This window comes from Crocodylus siamensis, chromosome 12, assembly GCF_052110815.1.
Source record: "Crocodylus siamensis isolate JL-2025a chromosome 12, ASM5211081v1, whole genome shotgun sequence".
NCBI classification, from domain to species: domain Eukaryota; kingdom Metazoa; phylum Chordata; order Crocodylia; family Crocodylidae; genus Crocodylus; species Crocodylus siamensis.
In genome coordinates, this window is record NC_143406.1 from 13,648,751 (window position 1) to 13,672,199 (window position 23,449).

Here is a 23,449-nt window from a genome sequence, read left to right on the forward strand (position 1 = left end):
CCAATGCAGTATATTCAAACAAATGAAATCAAGTTGTAAGTTTGACAATTCAGTATTTGCTTTTATTAAAAAAATGTGTATTATATACAGTTCCTCTCCCTTAAATCCAGACTGGGCTCAAGGGAACGTGTGATATTCTGCTCCCAAAAGAACTGTGTTCTGTGCTCTAAGGAAAGCATGCCCAAATGTAACAGATGCTCCTTTATCCTGTAGCTACATGGTAGCTGGGCTAAAAAAAATTGCACCACTGCCTGAGCATCCTGTGAACAAGAACCTGGTATCCCCTGGTTCTCATCCATGTCTTCCCTGTCAAAACATCTGAACTTAAATATTTTAAAAGAGTTTATTTACAAAACAGTGTCTTACTGAATGTGCTGCATGTTAGAAGCCTTCATCCAACACTTTTTGCAAACACCCATGAACAGTTTCTGGGCATTTCTTTAACTCTCTTTACAATGTGGCCATCCCCAGCTATGGAGGAATACAGGGTATTATTGTTTCAAGAAGGGTGTCATCTTCAGTGAATTAAAGGGCAATATAAGCAGCTGAATATAATTATTCAAAGAGGAATTTGATAAGGATGCTAGTACCTTTTTAAAAAGCACAGAGGATCTTTGGGGCTAGGGGATAATTAGATTGATTGCTCATCGGGTCAGGAAAACAGCACTTCTGCCTCTCCTAACCTCAATTGGTCTGTTTATACAGCCCCTCTACCAGAGCACCAAAACATTTTAAGTATTGTCTCAGTAGACTGCACCAGCACTTCCACTGCACCTTGGTGTTTTTAATAGGCCCCATCCTGCTATTAACCTGCCTGCATGCCTTGTGAACAGTGAGCCCAGTGTTGAACCCATTAAAATCTGTCCTTGAACACCCTGACAATGCATCATGGAGTTGAAGTGTATTCAATGCAGTGGCTCACCTTAACTGGAAACAGGGTTGGTGCTGAGGAGGACTGTGCGTAGTAGACACAACTATATATCTTATTCAGGTGGACTGTACTAACCTATCCTTGCAGGGGAGATACCATGGTAGCAGAGATACCATGAGGTGGTTTTGTCCCAGGTGGCTTTATTTACTTGACAGGGGGCATACCTTTCTTCTTGGCCCTGAATGACTTGGTGTAGTTAGAGGGTAAAGGCCTGTCCCTTGTACTGTAGGCAGGCTGACCCTTGCAAGAGCCTCCCCATGTGAGGATCTTGGCTACACAATTTATGATGATGGGGGACTGCTCTTGGGGTTTCCCCTCTAGCTTGCTCCTTTAGCTTTTTATTTAAGGGCATGAGAAACTAGGGGACATCTGAACTCCAAGTCCTCCAGGCTTGGGGCATTCATGTAGGATGACTGCCATGGATCTGGGAGTATCTGAAACCCCATGCTGAAGAGTCTGGGAGGTAGGATACTTACTTGTATTAGTGCCAGAGGAAATTTGGAACTTAAATTGGGTCTGATTTAGCCTTGGAAATGAAATTAAAAAAAAAAATAGTAGGTTCCCATCAGCATCCCGGCATTTTGGTTAAAATCAAATGTAGCATTTCTGACACCAAGGGGAGGGTGTCAGGGCTGGCTCTGGCCCTCCTTGTGCTGACCTGGTATTGCAGTACCTCCAAGCCTGATGCCAGTTCCCTGTGCAGGGAACACCTGCCCATTTGTTTTAAGGGCCAAAAAACAAAACAAGGTTCCTATCAGTACCAAATTCAATAGGACAAAGCCCCAGTTGTCAAGTACCAAAATTCAACTGAGCAGAGCTTAATTTTTCAAGTCTGTGTGGCTCTACCACTAGGCAAGTATCCTCTCTCCCAGACCCATCACTCTGGAGTTTTGGATAATCCCCAAATCCATGTTTGCCCAATATGTGTCACATAGTTTATAAGTTATGCTCAGTGTCGGCTGCATTTTATCAACTTCATAGTTGCCAAAAATCAACATGGGCTCAGGAATGGAAAAGCAGCAGTTTAGCGATAAACACAATATTTAATGAAGTGTCCTTTTATGTGAATGTAAGATAAGGAGGTTTTCCCCCCCATTGAAGACAAGCCAGGGACTGTGACTTCAGATGCTGTTTGTGCACAGAATCCTGGCCTGGCCCTTACAACCCCAGTTCAGAAACAGAGAAGAGAGTGGAGAAGACAAGGCACTGGCAACAGGAGCATGCTTTGGCAGAGATGGTTTGTGCATACTCCACCACTATACATTTCTGTGAGTTCTATCCTCAGACCTCAAATCAGCATTTTTTTTTTTTTTAAAAGGCCTGTTTTCATCATTGACTGGCTTCAAACTTCACAGAATAGACAGAGTTGGGTTGGCTGGGTCACAGAGGTGCATGTGAACTGCTGTATAGCCATCTCTTCCACTAAGTAGCTATGTAACCCTTGGCATTTGGAGAAATTAAATGGCCTGCCAGTTCTCTGAATTTATAGCAACTGTAATGAAAAATTCCACCGTCCAGGGGCTTTTGAGTCATGACTCAAATACTTTGAAATCACTGATTAAGTGTGCTGGAGAAGAACAAACACTACGTTCGCTCTTTGTTCTGCTAATGTTGTTACCTACTTAAGTTTCTGGCTGTTCTTGGTTATTTCCACAGGATGCTTGAACAGTACAGACCCTAGTTCCTGGGCAGAAGGCCAACTTCCATCTGCCCACCTGCATATACATGGTTCCCACTAGAACTACAGGCAGCTGGGCATGAAACTAGACCCAGAATTTGGCCTCCTGTCATTCATCTATCAAAAAAAAAGGTAAATAGGAAACCATCCTGCTTCCTCATAAGACTATTTCTTTTCTTTTCAGCTGCACCTATAGAGGAATAAGTATACGATCTCTTGTTCTTTAAGAAAGACAAATCATTTGCTTGACATTGGGAATGTCTTTGCTGTTGCCGTATAACTGCTTGCCCTGGGAACCTCTTCTGGCAAGTATGTGTCTGAGGCCCAGACTTCCCTATACGAAGCAAGCATGTAAATCAAGTGATCAATGCGAGTCAGGACATCTGGGTTCTATTGACCACATAGCCACTGATGCACTGTGTTATCTTGCAGCAGGGTGCTTAACCAGTGCCCGTCTCAGCTTCCTCCTCTGTCCAATTAACAATTCAATTTCAAGGTAGCCATGTACTTAACAATTCCTGAGTGTTTCCTCCCTGCCTCATGGCCACTTAAGGCCCTAGAAACAGCAGAACTAGTCATGCAGTTGGATACTTTTAGAGTGCAAAGAATATTGCGCATAATGATGACGTTGGGCGTAACGGTGTTCCAGTCCTATAATACTACTGGGCTTAGTAATGAGTGGTTCTGTCAAGTCAGAATTGTGCCAAGGGAACATGCTCAGAAGTGAGAGAACCTTAAAATCTGCTCCTAAGAAGTCCTCCTTTCCCCTTTGATAATCTTGGACCACTTTTCTCCCAGCAATGAAGCTAAAACATGCTATCCAGTGAGACTGCCTTTTTTTGGTATGCGCTTTGGAAATAAACTTCATTAGGATGTTATTTTAGATCAGATGTATATTATGATTATATACTTGAGATGAAATTAGATAGCTAAAAACCTCTTATCAAAAGGAAAACCATCTCAAAACCATGCCACATGAAATTCACTGTGTAATTCAGGCTCTTGGTTGTTGGTTGGAGGTGGTCAGCAATTTTCATGACTGCTGAAGAATCAGTCTGTACTCCATGAGATGCTGTATGTCAAACAGATGAAGGGAAATACTGTGGCTTTGGGATTATTGAAAATGTTAGGGGGGGGGGGGGAAAATGTCATCTACCTAGACTTTAAGAAGGCCTTCGATATGGTATCTGATTCTGTTCTCGTAAATAAACTGACAGACTGTGATGTAGATGATTACATGGTCAGGTGGGTGGCAAATTGGCTTAGGGGTTGCACCCAGGGAGTGGTGACGGATGGGTCGGTACAGATGGGTCGGACCTGGAAAGATGTGTGCAATAGAATCTTGCAAAACTTGGTCCTTGGACCGGTGCCGTTCAAGGTCTTCATCAGTGACATGGATGAGGGCATGGAGAGCACCCATCCAAGTTTGCAGATGATACCAAACTGTGTGTTAACTTTGCCCCATAAGAGGGTAGGGAATGGATCCAGGTGGATCTGGATAGGTTGGAAAAATGGGCAGGACAAAATAGGATGTAGTTCAACAAAGACAAGTGCTGCACCTGGGCAAAAAGAACCACCAGCACACTTACAGGCTGGGGGAGGACCTTCTCAGCAGCGGAAAGGGATCTGAGTCATAGTTGACTCCAAGATGAACATGAGTCAATGTGCTGAAGTGGTCAACAAGGCTAACCGCACTTTATCATGCATTAGCAGATGCTTGATGAACAGGTCCAGGGAGGTGATGCTTCTCCTCTGTGACACTGGTCAGGCCACAGTTGGAGTACTGGGTCCAGTTTTGGGTGCCACACTTCAAGAAGGATGTGGAGAGTCTCAAGAGGGTTCAGAGGAAGCCACTCGTATGGTCTGAGGCCTGCAGGCAAGGCCCTACAAAGGAAAGACTGAAGGACTTGGATCTCTTCAGCCTTCACAAGAGAAGGCTGAGAGGTGAACTTGTGGCTGCCTATAAAATTCATTTGGGAGGGCAGCAGGGAATAGGAGATGCTCTATTTACTAGGGCACCACCTGGCATAACTAGGAACAATGGCCACAAATTGACAGAGAGCAGATTTAGGTTGGACATTAGAAAGAACTTCACAGTAAGGGTTGCCAGAACCTGGAATGGGCTTCTCCCTGTCAGGTATCGCTGTCCCCTGTGGACCTGACGGACGCTGCCTAGGGTGTTATTAGCTATAATTGGGGATCTTACACACATATGTTTTTCCTGCCACAACTTGAAGGTATCTGAACCAACTCCGTTAACATCACGTGTAGTCCAATTATTAGTCTCACCGGTGTCCCGCGAGGTCCCGAGGGCTCCGCCACCTCTACACCTTCACCCGTCCCACTGGGTGGTGGCCAGCCAATTGATCTGGCCATGTGTCCTCAGTTCCTCTTGAGCAAACAAGAAGAGAAAGGTCAAAAAGAAAAACACAAAAATAGAGAAGGCTCTCCTGACCCGTGTCGCTGCTCTGGCTGTCTGCAGCCACACTCAGAATCAAATCTGACCTTCGTCAGGTCAGTCTCTCTTGTTGGCTCTCTTTCTCCGAGAGCCCCTTGTAGACTTAAGTCTATACTATTAGCTTGTGCCACTATTACATGTACTACAGTACCCCAAAGTCAATAATGCCCCTCTATTAGGGTTATTATGGTAGCTCTCTCTCGCGGGGCTCAGCAGCTCCCCGCGGGTAAACAAACAGTTCTGCTCCCCTCAGGGACCGGCAGACTGGGCCCCGAAAGCCCGCCGGGGTGTTGCTCTCTGCCAGAGGCTCCTACCAGCACTCAGCGTCGCTGTTAGCGTTCCCTGCAGCGTGTGCCGGCGTACTCCACCTCCCCTTTCCGGTTCCTCGTTGCTGCTTCCTTCCTGTCCCGGGCTCCTCTTTATACTGGCGGGGAATTATCGGCCCCTCGCTTCCCGACGCACCTGGGTAAGGGGGCTCTGCCGGGCTCCTTGGGGCTGCGGACCCGGGGCCGGTAAACCTTTGATTAGCCCGTAAGTCTCGGAGCCTGGTGGCTCCTTCTCTCTCTCACACTCCCCTACCCTGGGGGTCTTCAAGAGGAGACCGGACAAGCACCTTGCTGGGGTCATTTGAGCCCAGTGCTCTTTCCTGCCCAGGGCAGGGGGTTGGACTTGATGACCTACTGAGGTCCCTTCTGAACCTTAACATTTATGAGTCTATAAATATGCTTTAGGTGCAGTTGAAGTTAGTTGCATTGTACAAAACAGTCACAGAAACAGGCACATTACCTTGCAATAAATATTAGCACCCAATATTGCTAGTTATCGTGTACTGAGCCTTTTAGGAACACATTCATATGTGCTCCCCAAAAGCATATTTGAGAAAACATAAGACATTTCATAGGGAAGCCCCCTTTTCTTTACAGAGCAGCTTTCCTGTGTGAGGGTAATGGGTGTGGAGAGGTTGCAAGAAGTTAAAAATTCTTGAAGGCATTACAGAAGGACAAAGTATTGTTATTACTGTTCCATGTCAGAAATGGGACTTGGGGATGGAGTTGGAAGAAGGAGAGATGGCTTCATGGATTTGTTTTGGAGAGACGTTCAAGCCAGCCAGGAAGATAGCTTTAGCAGCTGTTAATTGAATGCTGCCTATCTTGTAATTAGAGAAGACCTGTGACAAAGGTGCTTTGGATGGTTTCACTGCCCCATTTCCAAGCTTGATGTATGTGAGCAGGATCAGTTAGGTAGCTGTTTAATCTCAAGGTGATGCAGCACTAGGATGCTGTGTGGACAAACCTGATTAGGTTACTTAGGTGCTTTTGAAAAATATATCTGGGTTGTATAGAAGTATTTCTACCAGTAGGCTATTAAGTGTCACCTAGAAACCACACACACACTGGTGAGAAGGGGGGAATAATGCAAGTACCAGTAAGAGGCTAATGAGGGTTTCCTATTCCCCAGGGTTAACCATAGGATGCAAAATGCCCAGTCTTTGGCCTGTGGGTGGCGTGTTGGTGGATAAAGTAATTTCTCCTGGATTATGTGGTTTTGTGACAAAAAAGCCTGTTTCATCAGATATTTTGCAGGGCAAAAGTGGTGGCTTTACACATTGCCTGACAGGAAACTATGGCCCTGAGCACCCGTGGTTCTACCATGTTGTGGACGAGTACCAGAGTAAATACAATCTGCTTATAGAAGTCTCTGCAACCATGACCAATCATAGGAAGATGCAGGAGTTGGTTAGAGCCAGAGACAGCCTGTTGACCATGGACCTGCTCCCCAGGAATGTCTGCCAAGCCACGTGGGAGTGTATCTTCCACAGGGACCTATGGAAAGTCCACAGGGACTTGAACTGGCAAGTAGCTCACCAGGCACTTCCCATGCAGACTTTGAGACCCACAGAGGGGCAAGGAAGCCAGCCCAACTGCCCCAGAGAAAGCTGCCGAGGCAGAGCAGAAACTACCAACTACCTCCTATATTTCTGTCCATATGCCAAGGATGTATGGAAGATGGTAAATTGGCTCTATTTGGGTGGTAACATGAGTCAAGATCATGACCAGAAAGGTGGTGCTGTATGGGCACCTGACTAAACAACAGGGGTCCCCATCAGCCCACCATGATCAGGTCATTTCCTGCATTTCTTGAAGACCAAGAACTTCTTGATGTACCGGCACACAAAGCTTTTAGTTGAGGGTGGTGTTAAAATGGGATTAAGAAAGCTTTGGGCTTACTACCAGAAGACAGTAGGAGAGTATGGCAGACAGGTTGCAGAGACTGTCTGGCAGAGGTGCCAGTGGCATAAACTGTTCAAAGACATCTCCCTCGGGGAAGAAAGCAGCAATGACAAGGAAGAAGACAGAGAAGGAGAAAGTGAATAGAGCAGGTTGAGCAACATTGACAATGAGGACGGTGAGAGCGACAATGAAGAAGACAACAACATGAACTAACATAAGAGTAAAGACTAGAGAGTAAGGGAAGGAATAGAGGGACAGTGTAGTTGTAATGGTGAAGGGTATGTGGATGGGTGTGTGAGTGCAAGTTACTGTAATGGGTACGCAGGTGCATGAGCACATGTTTTGTAACAAGTGTATGATTCTGTAACTTTCATTTATGCTTGAAGACTGGTAAGCTTTTAGGATCGATCTGTCTGTTTATCTGTAGAAATATATTTTTGCCAAAAAAAAAGTGGTTTCGTTTCCTCTAATGAACAAGTGTCATGGGGAAGAGAAGTTGGAACTTGTATTGAGGACCCCGTCACAAGGCTGTTGGTTTCTTTAAGTGAAATGGTCCAGTAATCATGTAATGAAACAGTGACACCTGAGCTGGACTGGGGGCTGGGGGGTGATACTGCAGACTGTCAATAGAAAGAGGAAGTAAGAAGAGCTAGATGCTTGTAGAGTGCCTGGGAGAGGGCTTGGTGAACTGCATGAGTTATCTGGAGAAGACTACGAGAGCCGCAGAAGGGCTGCCTGTGGATGTTTCTGGGCCAAAGCTGGAGAAGGCTGAAGCAAGAGAAGTCATCAATCCAAGCCTTTCCCTGTGCTGAAGGTCTGGAGCCAGGGTGAGCAGTAGAAGGGTTTGCTTGCAGGCTGCTCCTAGGCTGGAGAGCCCGAGGCAGGGCTTAGCAGGGAGAATGGAGAACCTCAGAGGGGTCTGGCTTCCAAACCAGCTCAGGAAAGAGAAAAGGCAGCTCCCCAGAAGCGGGCCTAGATGTTCCTGCAAGGGAGGGCTAGACCAAGGGACCTGGTTGCCAAAGGGTAAGTTGAGGGTGTTTGCATGGAGGTGTTTCCCTTGTGTGCACAGGGGGAGGGGACAGTGAATCATGAGTTGCCTGTCTGTCTTGTGTCCTGTTTTAACAGTGATCGGCTGTGATGTCTAGACCAGGATAGTGTAATAAACTAGAACTGGATGGCAAGGGATGAAGTAACAGTTAACAAATTCAGAGAAGCATAGAGAACATGGTACACGCATTCCCATAAGCAAATGGTTATGCCTGTGAACCCATTTTGTGTGTGTGCTTTCTCTCCAAGTTCCTCTTTGGTGCTTATCACTAACTTCTGGCCTGAGTGAAAAGGCTTCACAGTGGGAAAGTGTTGTAAAGGCCTGCAGAAATGTAGTCCTCTTCACAGATACTCTCATTTATTCCATATGGAAACACACTGACCTTCACAGGTGCAAACCTTCCATGTAGGCTTTTAAATTTGGCCTGCTAGAGGCCTCTTTAAAGGGTTCAGGTGGGACCAGAGTAATTGCAGTATTTCTATGCTTAAAGGCTCTTGAAGGGACAAAGCCCACTGTAAAAAATAAATGCTTCTATCTGAACCTTTTCTACCTACTATTGTTAAGTGCAAAATTAGGAGGGATATGTAAGTCTCTACATCAGTCAATGTCCTGGGCTACTCCTGAGATGGCTGACTTGGGCATGGCTGACAACATAGCTATAGCCGTGGCTGCACAGAACTCCATATGGGCAGCTGTTGAGGTGTTTATCGAGGTTTTGTCATCTGGGCTGAGCCTTGGGTTCCTGTGATTGCTGCTGCTAAAACTTCCTGAGCTAGCTGATTTTAAAGCTAGCTTATGTACGTCTTAGATGTACCCTCAAGTTCATGGTCTAGATTAGAAACACCAAGTGCATGGGGAAAGCAAAATGGAAGATTTTTGTTTTACAAGATAAGTAAACCACTCGAAGCTATTTCTTGCTCCCTTTTAGCAACAAGCTTTGTTCTGCACTAAAAGTGTTTGTCAGTTGGAGCTCAGGGTTGCCTGTGGAGCCCGGGGAGAGGGTGTGTGATATCCTGTTTTGAAAGAAAAGCACCAACGGTGCTTGTAGAATAAATGCTTTTGTTCAAGGTGTGGGTTTGTGCAGAAGAGAGAAGCAGGAATGTTTGTAAAGCCCTTGCCTATCAATCCCTGCTTCACCCTAGGCACTTAGTTTTAGTAAAGCACAGAAGTTTAAGAGAAGCTTATATCTGAGTTGCACCTACTCAGTCCCTGCAGTGATTTGCTCTGATACATTTGTGGCATAGATTCACAGCCTACGGGGGGGGCCTGTTGTTCCAAAAATGCAAGAACTCTAGATTTGAAAAGGGATAATTCACAACCATCTCCGTGCCATAAACAAGAAGGTATATGTCCAAGCAATCCTGCCAGTGGCCTAGGGTGGCCACTGACACATCCCGAGAATATAGGGCATCTCCTTGGTGAGGGGCGGCCCCTCTCAGCCAATCAATGGTGAGGGGTGGGGCTGCTACTTCCTTCGCCAATCAGTAATGAGGGGTGGAACCACCAGGTCCCTTGGCCAATTGCCAGCAAGGGGCGGGGCCACCACAAAAACGCTCCTCCTCCTGGCTGTGTACTGTCCAACCTCTAGGCACAGCCAACAGACTCATGAGGCCAAATGATTAATATGTGTGGCAGCGAGAAGCCCCCACAGGCACCGAGGATGCTGGGGACAAACCCTGGTGTTCCCGGAGGGGGAGAGAGAGCACCTGCACCCCAGTAAACTTACTGTCTGGATGGGTGGGGCAGAGTAGGAGCCACACGAGCTGGCATTTTGCTGCCTTTTCAACCAGCTGCTTCCAAGGTGGGGCAGTGGCCAGCTACTGTGGTGGTCAGCTGATGGTGGCAGCTGATGCTGCCACAGCGGGGAATTAAACATCCCTGCTGGAAGCCGGCAAGGGAGGGGAAGAAGCCAGCTGGGAGCATGCTGGCCAGGTGGAGGCTCTGGGCGCTGGCTGTGGCAGCACAGAAGATGCTGCCCCACAGCAAAGGAGGGGGAGCAGTGTCTGGCATCAGGCTGGGGACAAGCAATCCCCAGTCCCTCAGCATTAAAACTTACCATAGGCGCCCCTTTTGGTGGACGATGCCAGACGCCTGTGGCTCAGACCCTTGAGACCAGGGAATGAGGCTCCAGGCATATCAACATCCTGGCGATGAGCCAAATTACCAAAGCCAATGCCAGACCCCATAGTTAAGGGGACCAACATAGATCATTGGGGCAATGAGTGGAATACCTGAGCGGTTGGTGAGAGGATGGGGTGTAGGGGAGGCAGAGCCCTGAGGAACACCCTGGCACACTTGAGAATACCCTGTCTTCTGTAGGGAAAGAGAACACCACTGAACTCTGTCCTTCTATTCATTTCCCAACAAGTTGTGGCAGGTGAGTTGGGGGACCCTGACCTAGCCGTCGGTGTTGTACTCACAGTGCCTACTCATAGTTTCATAGTTTCTAGGGTCGGAAGGGACCTGAGCAGATCATCAAGTCCGACCCCCTGCCATGGCAGGAAAGAATACTGGGGTCAAATGACCCCAGCAAGATGTTTATCTAACCTCCTCTTAAACACCCCCAGGGTAGGAGCCTGCACCACTTCTCTTGGAAGCTGGTTCCAAACCCTAGCCGCCCTGACCGTGAAGTAGCGCCTCCTGATGTCTAACAACATGTATTTTGCCAATGAACTGAAAAACAGGACTTTTGCAGTCTGTTTCTCATTTAGAAATGGACAGGGGACAAAGTGTTTAAAAATAGAACAGTCCAGTATAAAATGGGACCAATGGCCCCCCCTACAGTGGCCTGGAATAGGGGTGCTCAACCTCCAGCCCACAGGCCAAATGCCACCCATGGAGCCTTGGAATCTGGCCCATGGGACTCCCCACAGGTTGGGAAATTTGGCAGCAGGGAAGCAGTGACAGTTAATACCACCACCAAAATCCCAAGCCCCATGGGGCAGGTCAAAGCTAGGCCACAACCCTCCTACACTGCCTGACATAGCCAGATTGGGACCAGACCATACTCCATTCCCTCTCCATGGCTGGGCCATGCCACCTCCTCCTGGGCAGCTGGTTTTGGGCCAGGCCATGTCCCCTTCTCCTTCCCCCCTCCTGTGAAGCCAGGCCATGCCCCACCTCCACCTGTAATCCAGTTCATGCTTTTAGGTTTGGTTGGAGCCAGGCCAAGCCCCCTGCTCCCACATGGCTGGATTGGGGCTGGGCTGCCCCACTCTGTGAAGCTAGATAGGACCCTCTTGCACCTGCCTCTCGTGCTGGATTAGGTCCATCAGCTGAATCCAGCCCATGGAGGGATCAGGCACTGCCAGTCAAAAAGGTCAAGCACCACGGGCCTGGAAGAACACAGCTAGGTTTATAGCCATGACAAATTCATTGATTTGTTCTTGGAAACAGGGGTGACAGAACCTCCTCCATTATGTTGCTCCCGGAAACCAAGCCCTGCAGAAGAATAGACTTGGGAACAGGGTGGAGCAACAGGAACAGCTGTGGAAATTCTCTTCATTAAGCAAGAATTGTGCTGGATCCCAGAACTCCTTTCTTGGAAAGTAACATCTTAAACTGAATCAAAGAAGTGGAAGTGCCCTGAAGTTCTTCCCAGCACCATGGCAGGATAAGGATACTCAGACTATCCCTGACATATGTCTGTCTAACCTGATCTTAAGATCCCAGGGCAGGGGTTTCAGGCTACAATCCCCTTGCCTAGCCACCTTCAGTTCTTGGCTATCCTCATAGGTGGGATGCTTTTTTTGACATCATAAATTCTTTGCTGCAAGTCAGATTGACTATTTCTTGTTCTTTCCCCAGCGGAAACTTGCAGTTATTTGCATGCCTAAAAACACTGCAGATACAAAAAACTCTAGAACAAGAGTTGGCAGTGTTTTTGGGCAGAGTGCCAAAAACACCCACAACTTCAATTTGTAAGACATTATGCTGGGGTGGTTGGCAGCGGAGCTACAAGGGACTCAGTCCTTGTTGTGGTAGTGCAGCCCCGGCCCCTTCCCTGCCTCTTCCTCCAAGGAGCAAAGGGTTTAAAAATCATCTTGAGGTAACCAGTTACCTCAAATATGTCCCATCTACCTGATCCTGCCCACATATGTCAAGCTTGGAAATGGGTCAGTGAAAATATCTTTGCATGCCACACTCTGGTGCCTGTGCTGGGGGTTGCCTACCCCTGTTCTACGGGACCTGATTGTAGGACAACCCTGCCTGTATGAGGTGCAATGTTTGTTGTTCACTAGAAAGGCAGACCTTGCATTAGAACAAGGCGGTGTGGTATTTAAACACTTCAGAGTGCTTGCATTCTTCCCCACTGCATCCCCACCCACAGCACAATAAAACAATAAAACCCACAGCACTATAAAACAAAGTGTGTTCTAAGCAGCTGCTCAAATGTCTTGCTGTGAGGCCTTTCCAAGAGATTGTCGGGGAATTAAAGTACACCATGATTACCAGTCCTGCTCTTTGGCTGTGCCTGTTAACTGATGGTCCTGCTTTGAGCAGAACTTTGGATTAGATGACCTCTTGAGGCCCCTTCCAACCCTAATTTTCTGTGATCAAAAAGTTTGTTGTCTTCTTGCCTTGTGACTAATTGTCTGTCCAAGACTGTCCTGTGATTTCACACTTGTCCTTTAGGCTGTCTGTCATTGCCCAGAGATCAATTGGCCTCCCATCTCTTCCTGAGCTGCAGAGCATGTAGGCATGTGTCCTTTACTGCTGTTGTGCAGAGGGCTACAGGTAGCCTCCTGACCAGTTGCTGGAGCCTCCTCTGGAGAAGGGAGTGTTCCAGCAGGATAATGGGTAGCTGCACCTTGTTTAAGGGGGACTACACAGGGAGGAAGGTGGATGTGCAGTGGATGTTATGATGCCATCTTGCTCTGCTCATATCTAGCCTGAATGCCCCTGCAAATACTAAGTTTCTTAGGTCATTGCTTTAGACCTGCAGCCCTATTAGCTGGCTCCCTCTCCTCCTCTACCACAAAGGCAAAATACTTGTCTCTGCTTTCAAGACCCTTCTTGACCTGCTTTCCTTCCTCTCTCTCACTTGCGGTAAAGATGGCCAGCCTTGCATTCTGTCTGCCCACGGAGCCAGCCTTTGTGCCGTCTGCCAGGCTGGTCCTAGTGTTCAGGGGAGTTCTCTACAAACATTTGGAAACCTACATCATGTTCCTGCAACCTCTCCTATGCTTTGCTTCATGTCAGAACTTTGTCAGCGGTTAGGCACCTACTGTGCTGAGACCACTTACTGTCAGACTGGCCAGTTAGATCTTACTGAGCAGCCTTTGCTGGCAGTACCTGAAGAAGTGCTCCTGTGGCCATCTCCAGGTGGGGAAACTGAGGTAGACTGATAACCAAAGCAGTCCAAAGACACACTGGGTGGCAGTACAAAGGTCATAAAACAGCAGGAACATGATCGTTGAACAGGAGGATAATGAGTGTTGCTAACTACTGGTATATGCTAGGTAAGGTGTTGTACGTCCCTAGCAAGCTCTGAAGCTTGTGGTGAGGGGAGGCTCAGATGTGAGCTGTAGCTGTGAAAGGTGACTGCTTTAGCTTTACCTCTGTTTTTATTACACATATGCAGAGCTGAGCTCGGCTTCTCACAGCAAATGCAAGGCTGCTTCTTAGCCACAGACACGATCATGTTTTATTTCAGTGTGGGGTTGGCTGCCTGCTCTGCACTCCGCAGAGTGTGTGTATTTCCTGTGGGGAGCATGCTAGCTTCATATAGCAAATCAAACCTGGAGCACTTGTTGCAGCTCACACGCAGATTCAAACCAGGAGATCACCTCACAGGGAAACATTAGGCTTAGAAGGTTTTAATTCACCAAGTGTTTCCTCTCCAAACACCCACTCTTGGGAAACGGATTAATTGGGGCTGGAGCCAGAGCAGACAGTGGAGGGCAGTGTGGGGCAGGGAGAGGAGCTCCATGCAGGGAACTGGGGACGACAACTGCCTGATGTATGAAGTGCCCATGAGGGACAAGTGGAGTCATAGAACGTAGAAGAAAGTTGGACCCAGAGTGGGGAAACTTTGGGTAGAGCCAATGAGTTTATGTTTGATTTAGGACAGCCAGTGGGCTTATATTTGTGTATGTGAATATGTTTTTTGCATGGAGATTCAATGTTTATGCTATGTTATGCTGTAAATGGTAAAATCAGTGATTTGGGAGGGACTATAGGGGTGATTGATATCCTATAGTGCCACGGTAGGGGAGGAGGCATTGAGAGGAGGTCTGGTGCTTGGGGGGGGGACCAAGACGGTACAGTGTTCAGGACAGACTAGGGCACCCAGAGGCCTGGCGGGGGGGGGGGGCACGAGGGCCCACAGAGATAGACTAGAGGACCAGAGGGTCTGGAGAACATGTGGGGCAGGGATAGAGGCCGAAGGCCAAGGAGGACCACAGTCAGAGACTGGCAGGGTGAGGGGAGTCCGTGAATATCAACTGATTTAGGAGCAGGGCCAGGAACCAAGGTCAGGAGGGCCACAGCCAGATACTGAGGGGGCTGGCGGGCCACAGCTCAGAGAGGGGCTGGTGGGACGATGTGTGGAGTATAGAGCCCATGAGGGGCAATCTGTGGGTGCCCAAGGGACACAAAGAAAAGCCAATCCCTGAGCAAGAGAGTCAAACTGGGGCTGAAGCTTGAAGCTGGCAGTGCTAAGGCCAGAATCAAAGACAGGGTTTGAAGCGGTTGCACTAAGGCCAGCACTGAAAACAGAGAATGGAGCAGTTAGAGCTAGAGCCAGAGCATGAGAGCAGCTTTGCCTTGGGCAAAGAGAAAACAGGGAAAGTTGCAGTCCAGTAGCTGTCCAAGCTCAGGCCAAAGATGAAAGGAGAAAATTAGGTCTAGGGTGCCTAGATTCAGAGAATAAAAACAGCTTTGCCTTGGGCTAGAGGCACACAGCTGTGGCCCAGCAGTTGTCCAAGGTTGGGCCAACCCAAATGAGTGTAGCCAGGGCCAGGGGGCCAGAACTAGAGTTGGCGGTTCTTCTCCAGAGAGAGTAGGGGGATTGAAGATTAGAAGAGGGCTTCTGTCTTGTAGAGGAGGGTGTGAAAGAGCGTGGCAGTCTGCCCGGTGGAGGCTGTCTGCAGGCTAGGAAGGGTTACAGCCCAGCTGGAGGGAATTAGAAGTGTTTGCAGGAGAGAGAGAGAGCAAGAGCGAGAAAGAGAGAGACCTGCAAGTGGGATGTGGATCCGAGACTGAGTAAAGTATATGGCTTATGTTGATTGACTCCTGCTAGGAGGCAGCTTGCCTCACAGGAGTAAGGTCTATAAACATAGGATGTGAGCTTAAAGAGATCTAGTTAACGTCAAACCGAACTCAAGGTCTTATGCCCGAGTAAAAGGGGGCTGACTATAGAGTCCCTACAGCCCGACAGTCTGGCTGCTGGAGGGGGCTCTATGAATCTGATGGAGTCTTCTGCAAACTAAAGCCTTGTGGACAGTTCTGCTGTAAGACAGAGATAGGGCTGGTAGTGAGATGGGGGTGATAGGGACATGAGGGGGACGAGAAGCCTGGCATCACTTTCAGTGTGACTGACATGGGAGATAGAAGGAAGTCACCTGATTTATACTGCTTCTCTTGGTCTAACACCCTGTCTAGTTTCACCATGAGTTGTGCCGTAACTGTGACAGCCCCTTGACTGTCCCAAATGTTGTGAAGTGAATGGCCCTGGGTTTTTATCTAAAAATCTATAATTAAATCAATGATCAGTGCTGGCTGCAGCTACAGGGGATTCTCACTGTGGAAACCCCTCAGCAGTATCGCAGCCTCAGCATGTGATTCAGTAGCATCTTTGGCAACCAGCCCTGGAAGACCACTGCAAGCTGGAATCTCTCCAGGGACAGGACCATACAAGCCCGATTCCCCTCTGTTCAAGCAGTCTGATTTGAGGCGCTGGCTTCTCTCTCTAGAAGGTGGAGGGCTGATCCTCTTACAGTAGCATTTCAGGCAGGACATTAACTTCACAAGAAGGACGCAGTGGTGGGTGGGAAATCAAGGTGGGAGAAGGCCCTCAAAAAGTCCCATATATGCCAGTGGTCAGATTTCAGGCAGATTCACAGTTCCTTGTTCCCAACCTCCAGCTGCATGAAAACCCTTGTGTTCTTTCAGTTTTCTTCTTACAAAATGAGAGAACTGAGAACCACTCTGGATTCTCCTTCTTTAAAAGTGGGGTTTCAATCCTCATTTCCACAACCCTGCCTCTGGCTCCAGTAGGCATCCTGCTCACCTGGGTAACAAGGAAACAAGAGGCATGTAATCCCATTAACCTTGGGAGGAAAAAACACTCCAAGCAGCTTGTTATTGACTTTGATTACAGCTCCCACACTCCCAGATACATTGCAAAGGCTGGATTTTGGAGCCTGAGCACTGACAAGGATCCATCTATTGCCTTGCTATGGCCAGCACAATGAGGGATAGTTTTCCTACTTTATGGAAACAAATGGTGTAGAAGGCCATGTGGTGGCAGTCATACATGAATTACCCCAGCCTGGGACTGCTGGAGTCATGGCAGTGTTCCTGGGCTCTTTCTTACCAGGCTCCTTCCCACATGATTACACCTGTTGAACTAGCTTGAGGGGCAAATTAATGTGCAGTGACTCAATATGGCCAAGGACACTGACTGGGGGGTTAGTAAGTGTTTGCTTATAACTAGCCAGGAGGGTAGAGGATGTTCTGATCTATGAGCCTGATGAATCAGGTCATGCAGGCAGGTTTTGCAGCAGATTGGAGGGGTGAAGACCACAGAGACATCAAGGGCTAGAGCAGAGGCAGAAAAAGCGGGGTGAGGAAGGGTAAGTGACAGGCATCTTCCTCCCCCTCTCTCTGTCTGACAGGTGACGCGAGGAGATTACCCTGTGCAATGATGAGTGTCAGAGGAGTGAGAACAAGGATCCGGTCAAGCCTATGAATAAAGCCAAAGGGGAGCAATGCATGTGATCCACAGCCTGAGCAATGGGAGGTGGAGCCCTCTGGGCACTGGACAGGTGGCATGGGGGATCGACCATGGCAGCAGAGTCCCTGGAGCTCCAGGGTTCTCTTCCCACCGCATGTGCTTTGTTGCAGGACCCTCAGCATGTCATGTCACTCTTCTCTGCCTCAGTTTCCCTGCTGGAAAATGACCCCCTTGGGCAATGAGCATGGTCACTGCACTAAGGATCAGTTTTCAGTGGGCATGTCTTGCAGACAGCCATTTCACCCTCCAGCTCTGCCTCAGCCCTGACATGTAGTTACTGCTTGCTAGGTGACTTTCCGGTGGTGCCCTCTGTTCTCAGTTCTCGATCTCTCAGGAGCATGCTCTGGTGAGGCAGTCAATGTGATGCTGGGTTTGAAGGAAGAAAGTGTCCAGGCTCATTTGAATGGCTGCCTAGTGAGAATAAGTGTAGCTCTTCTGGTTTAGTAGTGTTTTGTGCCATTTTAATGCTGACTGAGAGCAAGTCTCTGCTGGTGCATTTCATTCCCTTGTATTTCCTGCTGGTTTTGGACAAGTCTGTTCCTAGCAGAGCTAATCTCCATGAAGGGATGTGCCAGGAGAGTTCAGGAATGGTGCAGTGTGTCAGCAAGGAAGAAGGGCACAGCACCAGGCTGTAGAGGAGTATTGATTTTTAGCTCATTTGTGGGGTGGGGAGCCTGCATAGCTTCTCTGGTATGGTCCTGGGAGTATTTTCCTCATTTTGTCTCTGAGAAGTATACACAGAAAGGGGAACAGCACTGTAGTCAGAAGTCATGTGGAAAACTCATTGCTCATCATCATGTGACTGGAAAGTAGAAACTGAGGGGAGGGAAGTAAAGGTCTAGGTTTTGGCTTGGCTCTGGTACTCCATGTGACCTTGAGCAGCTGGCTTCATAGCTCTGCGCTCTGCTGCCCTAGCTATAATATGAGGCATTTTTAAAAAAATTTTTCTGTCTCATTTTTAAAACCACAGGCCACATATTCATAGGCTGTAGTGTGATGGAAGACCATTCTGTTCATTTGGTCCTTTCTCCATCTTGATGGCCCGAGAACTTCCACCAAATTTTTCTTTGCTGAGTCCAATATTCTTCAGCTGCTTTATATCACATCCCTTCCTAGAAAGGCATCTAGATGTGATTTCTCAGTGCCAGGGCGGGGAGAATGAACCAGCCACTTTTTATTTCTGCTTGCCAAAACCATACAAATTTAAGGCAAATAGAGAGAGAGAGATAATAAGTACCCACAGTCTATACAGTTCAAGGCCATCTTTCATTGCAAGACACCATGGAACCATAAAATGATTGCAGTAGAAACTGACACAGTCCTGTTTACAGGACTGTGTTAGCACAGATCACCTCCACCATGATAATAGTAATGGGACACTTAAGTACTTACTTATTTACTTGATACTAAGGTGAGGTTCCCCAACTTAACATGGGGTGAGGCCCCCATCTGAGAATTGTGTATGGGTGGGAGGTGGGAGATGGCTGTGTGGCCTAGGCTCCAGCACCTATGCATGACTGGGGCCATAGCCGCAGCTGCAGCCTGCCTCCCCCTGCTGCCTCTGCACCCTTCTATCTCCCCCCTGTACCCAGGTCAAATGTGAAAACTGATAAGGAGAGCAGAGGTCTATGAATTACTTAGCTCTGCTACTTCATGCGACTTACAGAAAAGTCCCATTATTTCAGTGCGTCTGAAGCTCTGTCCCTTTGTAACACGAGAATAGCAGGCCTTATTGTTACAGGAGTGCTGTGAAAAATCAGTATTTGCCTGAGTGTTTTGAACTCCTCAGACCAAAGTGTAATACTGTCATGAAATCAAATAATTACAAACAGAAGAGAGAAAGCTAATACTTCTGGACAACAGTCTTTCCTGCCCACACCTAGATCTATACTACAAGCAATGTTATCTACTCCCATTCCAAGTCCCATAGTAATATTCCCATGACTTTCTTTTCTTTTTCAGACACGGTGAAAAGTTGTGTTCATACAAATATATCAATCACTGGCTTGAACTGGTTGATTGCTACTGCAATTTGTTTTTAACCCCACTGAATATAGCTGTTATATTTGTTACCCAAACATCAAAACAGTGACAAAAATCAAGAATGGAGTTGGCTTCATTGATTCTTCACGTGCACGTTGAGAGAGATGGAAACAGTGTACAAAGAGTTTACCAAGTGAAAAGTAAATGGGTCTTTAAAAACAAGGATCACTTTTTATAGCTTTCTGTTATGTCACCAGAGCAGCTTCATTATTCTATCGCACAAATTCACTGGTATCCAAATACTACTTCTAATATTTTTCCTGATATTTCATAGTTTCATAGTTCCTAGGGTTGAAAGGGACCTAAGCAGATCATCGAGTCCGACCCCCTGCCATGGCAGGAAAGAGTACTGGGGTCAAACGACCCCAGCAAGGTGTTCATCTAGCCTCCTCTTAAAGACCCCCAGGGTAGGAGCCAGCATCACTTCTCTTGGAAGTTGGTTCCAGATCCTAGCCACCCTGACCGTGAAGTCGCGCCTCCTGATATCTAGCCTAAATCTACCCTTCTGCCAGCTTGTGACCGTTATTCCTGGTCACTCCTGGTAGTGCACAGGGGAACAGGGACTTCCGCAGTGCCTGCTGGTCCCCTCTGACTAGTTTGTAACAGGCCACTAGATCCCCCCTCAGCCTTCTCTTGTGGAGGATGAACAGGTTCAGGTCCCATAGCCTCTCCTCGTAGGGCCTGCCCTGCTGCCCCCTGATCATGGGAGTAATATTTGACTATCCGAAAATGATTGGGAAGTGTGTTTCAGTGAATTTCAGTGACATATACTGGATAAACATGATTTCCTGCCTGCCCAGACTGGTGCCTTTATTTAAGCCATACAACAATGAGATTGATGGTTTCAAATGACTGGAAACCGGTAGTCAATTTTCAGAACTGGGAAATGGTTAATGCAGTTAGTTGTTCCTCGGTCCTGCACATCTGTGGAGTGTTACAAACCCTGTCTTGCAAAACTGCCTTTCAGCAGGGAAGTGGTGAAAACTTTCAGTCTGGCCTATGGTGCAAGTAGTCACATTTGTCAGTGCGAGCTCCCTCCCCACAGTGTGACCATATAACTGATGTGAGTAGTCTGCCCTAGTGGGGAACAATACAGAGACCTGGGCTCATATCCCAGGATTCAGATTCCCCACTCGCTGTCTCTCTGTGCTCTCAATGCAAGGGCATTATGGAGTGATTAATTTATTTCCCTTTGAGATTGTGAGAAAAAATGGTCTAGACCAGTGTATCTCAAGCCATGGGTCGTGACCCAAAAGTGGGTCACAAAAACATAGCAAAGGGTCGTGAACAAACTTTAAAAATGCTTGGGACTGCAGAGGCTGACATGCATGTAGTAGCTAGGCAGTGGTGGAGAGCAGCTCCCTGAAGGTAAGTTGGAGGGGTGGGGGGTGGAAGGGAGGGTGGGGGAATAGGTGCCTTGTTTGGAGGGGCATGTGCGCCTCCTGATTTCTGCACCCACACTGAGCATGGGGCAGCAGCTTGGCTGGACCAGCACTGGCAGGAGCTGCCTCTATGGCCCAGCAGGTAGGACCCAGCATGGATGGGCAGAGCAGGGCAGTTGGGTTTGTTGCTGCTGCTGCTGCTGCCGGGACCTACCACACACCAACTGTGCCACCAGCAGTGTGAGGAGTAGTAGGTGGAAGGGAGGTGGGGTGTGATGCCTTTGCCTCCTCTTGTCACCGATTGCTCACATGCTTAGCCACAGCCCTACCCCACTGCCATGGCCCAGCTGCCACCACTGCTCCCCTCAGGCTGTGACTCTACTCTAGAAGGGAGGTGGATGAGGGGCAGTGCAGGTGTCTTCTGCTAGGTCCAGCCAGGCTATAGTCCCATGCCCACTGTAGGTGCAGAAACTGGAGCTGAGAGGGGGAGGCATGTGCATACCCAACCCCTGCCCCACAGACTGGGGGGGCTGGGTCCTGGGGATGCAGGGCAGTGGGTCAGGAGTGAGGGGCACTGTTAGGGCCAGGGAGCTGTGAGTCAAGAGTGAGGTGCATTGGCAGGGCCAGAGGGTGCTAGTTGAGAGTGAGGCGGGGCCTCGAGTCCCAAGAGGTTGAGAACCACTGGTCTAGACCACCGATTTCCTGGTGGGATGGTGACACATGCTGTTGTCTGCTACAGGCTCTCCCTTGCCATCAGGATCAAGGACTACCACTTCTCTTGGAGGCAGCAGCCATGAATGGCTGTGCCTGACAGCTGACTGAGAACAAGCTGATGCTGTGTATTGGCTTGTTCTGACACCATTATTGCCTTGCACATGATTCAGATGTGCTCGTTCTTCACAAGGTTTGCAGGCTTAAGAGTATGTTGGGATAAACTAGGCAGCCAACAGTTGTGAATAAGTTGTGTGTTTAGAGACACCCAGTGTCTGAAGCGGTTTACACCCAGTAGGGTCAGCTGGAGCAAAGACTGTGGTTGATGCCATTTGACCAACATTGACAAGTACAAGGGGCTTGTGTTTAAGCTGCATGGGCAAATATGGGGAGCTAAATAAAGGCGTTCAGGGGGGACGGGGCTGGTCTTAGCTCAGTTTCCCTCCAAACTTGCTTGCCATGACTTTGATTGAAAGAGAAAAAGAGGGGTTCAGTGATAACTCTTTGAGCTGGAGAATTGCCATTTGCCACCCAAGTGATAAACTCTCATAGTGCAGCCTTTATTGCTCAGGGGGATATAGGGTTACAATTCCCTCATTAGCAGGGAAGTCCATGCAACAGATAAGAGAACTGGGTGTCCCCATATTTTATAGATACTTATTAACTAGACACAGTCCTTCCACCTGATGATTAACCCTCTAACAGAGCTCATTCTCTGTGCCCTCTGGAAACCTCACGCCAGGAGTTGCCTCTGTTGCCCCCTTGGTGCCCACACAGCTGCTTGGGTTCATCTTTATGGTCCCTGTGGGGATTGGTGGCTCGATCCTGGTCTCCCCACCCACGTATTGTCCTGGGGATACTCCTTCACTGGGTTATCCCAGTGCCTCCTCTTGTCGACCCGGTTCTCCCTGGCACTCACCAACATGGCTATGAATCCCGGCAAAGTATCTCATCTCGAGGTGGACCTGTCTTGCCGTCTGCCGTCCACCAGTCCATGCTCCCTCCTGGATCACAGGTAAGGCTTCCTCCTCTCCCCTCTAGTAAGTAGACTGTCCTCTGTCTTCTTGTGCCTGAAGGGAAAATGTGTTTGCCCAGCCGCTGGCTTTATACCGCCCTGGCGAGTGAATCACTTTGACTTATCCCTGGTGTGCAATCCCCTCACCTGGTGGCATGCTTCCCTAAGCTTGCCTCCCAGCTTGGTGACCAGTGCCTTCTGGGTCTGGGGGGCACCTGGGGTCCACCTGCGGCTACTCACCAAGCCAGGAGGCTGTGGGGGGATGCTGCCAAGCACATGCCCCCCCCCCCACGCTGCTGTGCAATGCTCCATCAGCCCCAGCATCACAGCATTCACCAGCCGCGCCTGGTGCCTCGAGCTATGTAGAAAAAAACATTTAAAGCTGTGTCTATGGCCGAATTGCTGATTCTCCAACTCAGAATTGAATCTTCAGATTCAGATTTGGCTGAATTGAATCAGGAGAGTGATCTGAATCAACTAATCAAATCACTGTCCCCTGAATCAGGTCGAATCCAAATCCAAATCGAATACGGCCTGCTTCAGCCACTAATCAACTACCTTAAGGGGGTTCCAAAGAGGATGGAGCTGCTAGACTGTTCTCGGTGGTGGCAGATGACAGAATAAGGACCGATGGTCCCAAGTTGCAGCAAGGGAAGTTTGGGTTGGATATTAGAAAAACTTTTTCACTATGAGGTTAATAAAGCAATGGAAGCGGTTACCCAGTGGGGTTGTGGAATCCCCATCCTTGGAAGTTTTTAAAACACAGCTAGACAAAGTATTGACTGGGATAATGTAGTTGGGGATGGTCCTGCTTTGAGGACCATCCTGAAGTCCCTAGATAATCTTCTTAGGACCCTACCAATCCTAATTTTCCTATGATTTCTATTATTTCTAGAGCAAAGCTGATGGTGTGAGGTCCAGGGCTCACTGGCTGGTTCACTTCGGATTCTGGGGCAGGTCTTGACTTGTGGTAGTCCCTGAGGGAGGAAAGAA

General features: G+C 48.3%; 1 long non-coding RNA gene across 1 annotated transcript; it reads left to right on the top strand.

The window, feature by feature from the left end:
• Positions 1 to 3,657: 3,657 nt before the first annotated feature.
• On the top strand, positions 3,658 to 12,125 carry LOC149854665 (uncharacterized). Its single transcript, XR_016438774.1, has 2 exons — positions 3,658 to 5,533; positions 11,743 to 12,125. It is a non-coding gene; the product is annotated as an uncharacterized LOC149854665 (long non-coding RNA).
• The last annotated feature ends 11,324 nt before the right edge of the window (positions 12,126 to 23,449 follow it).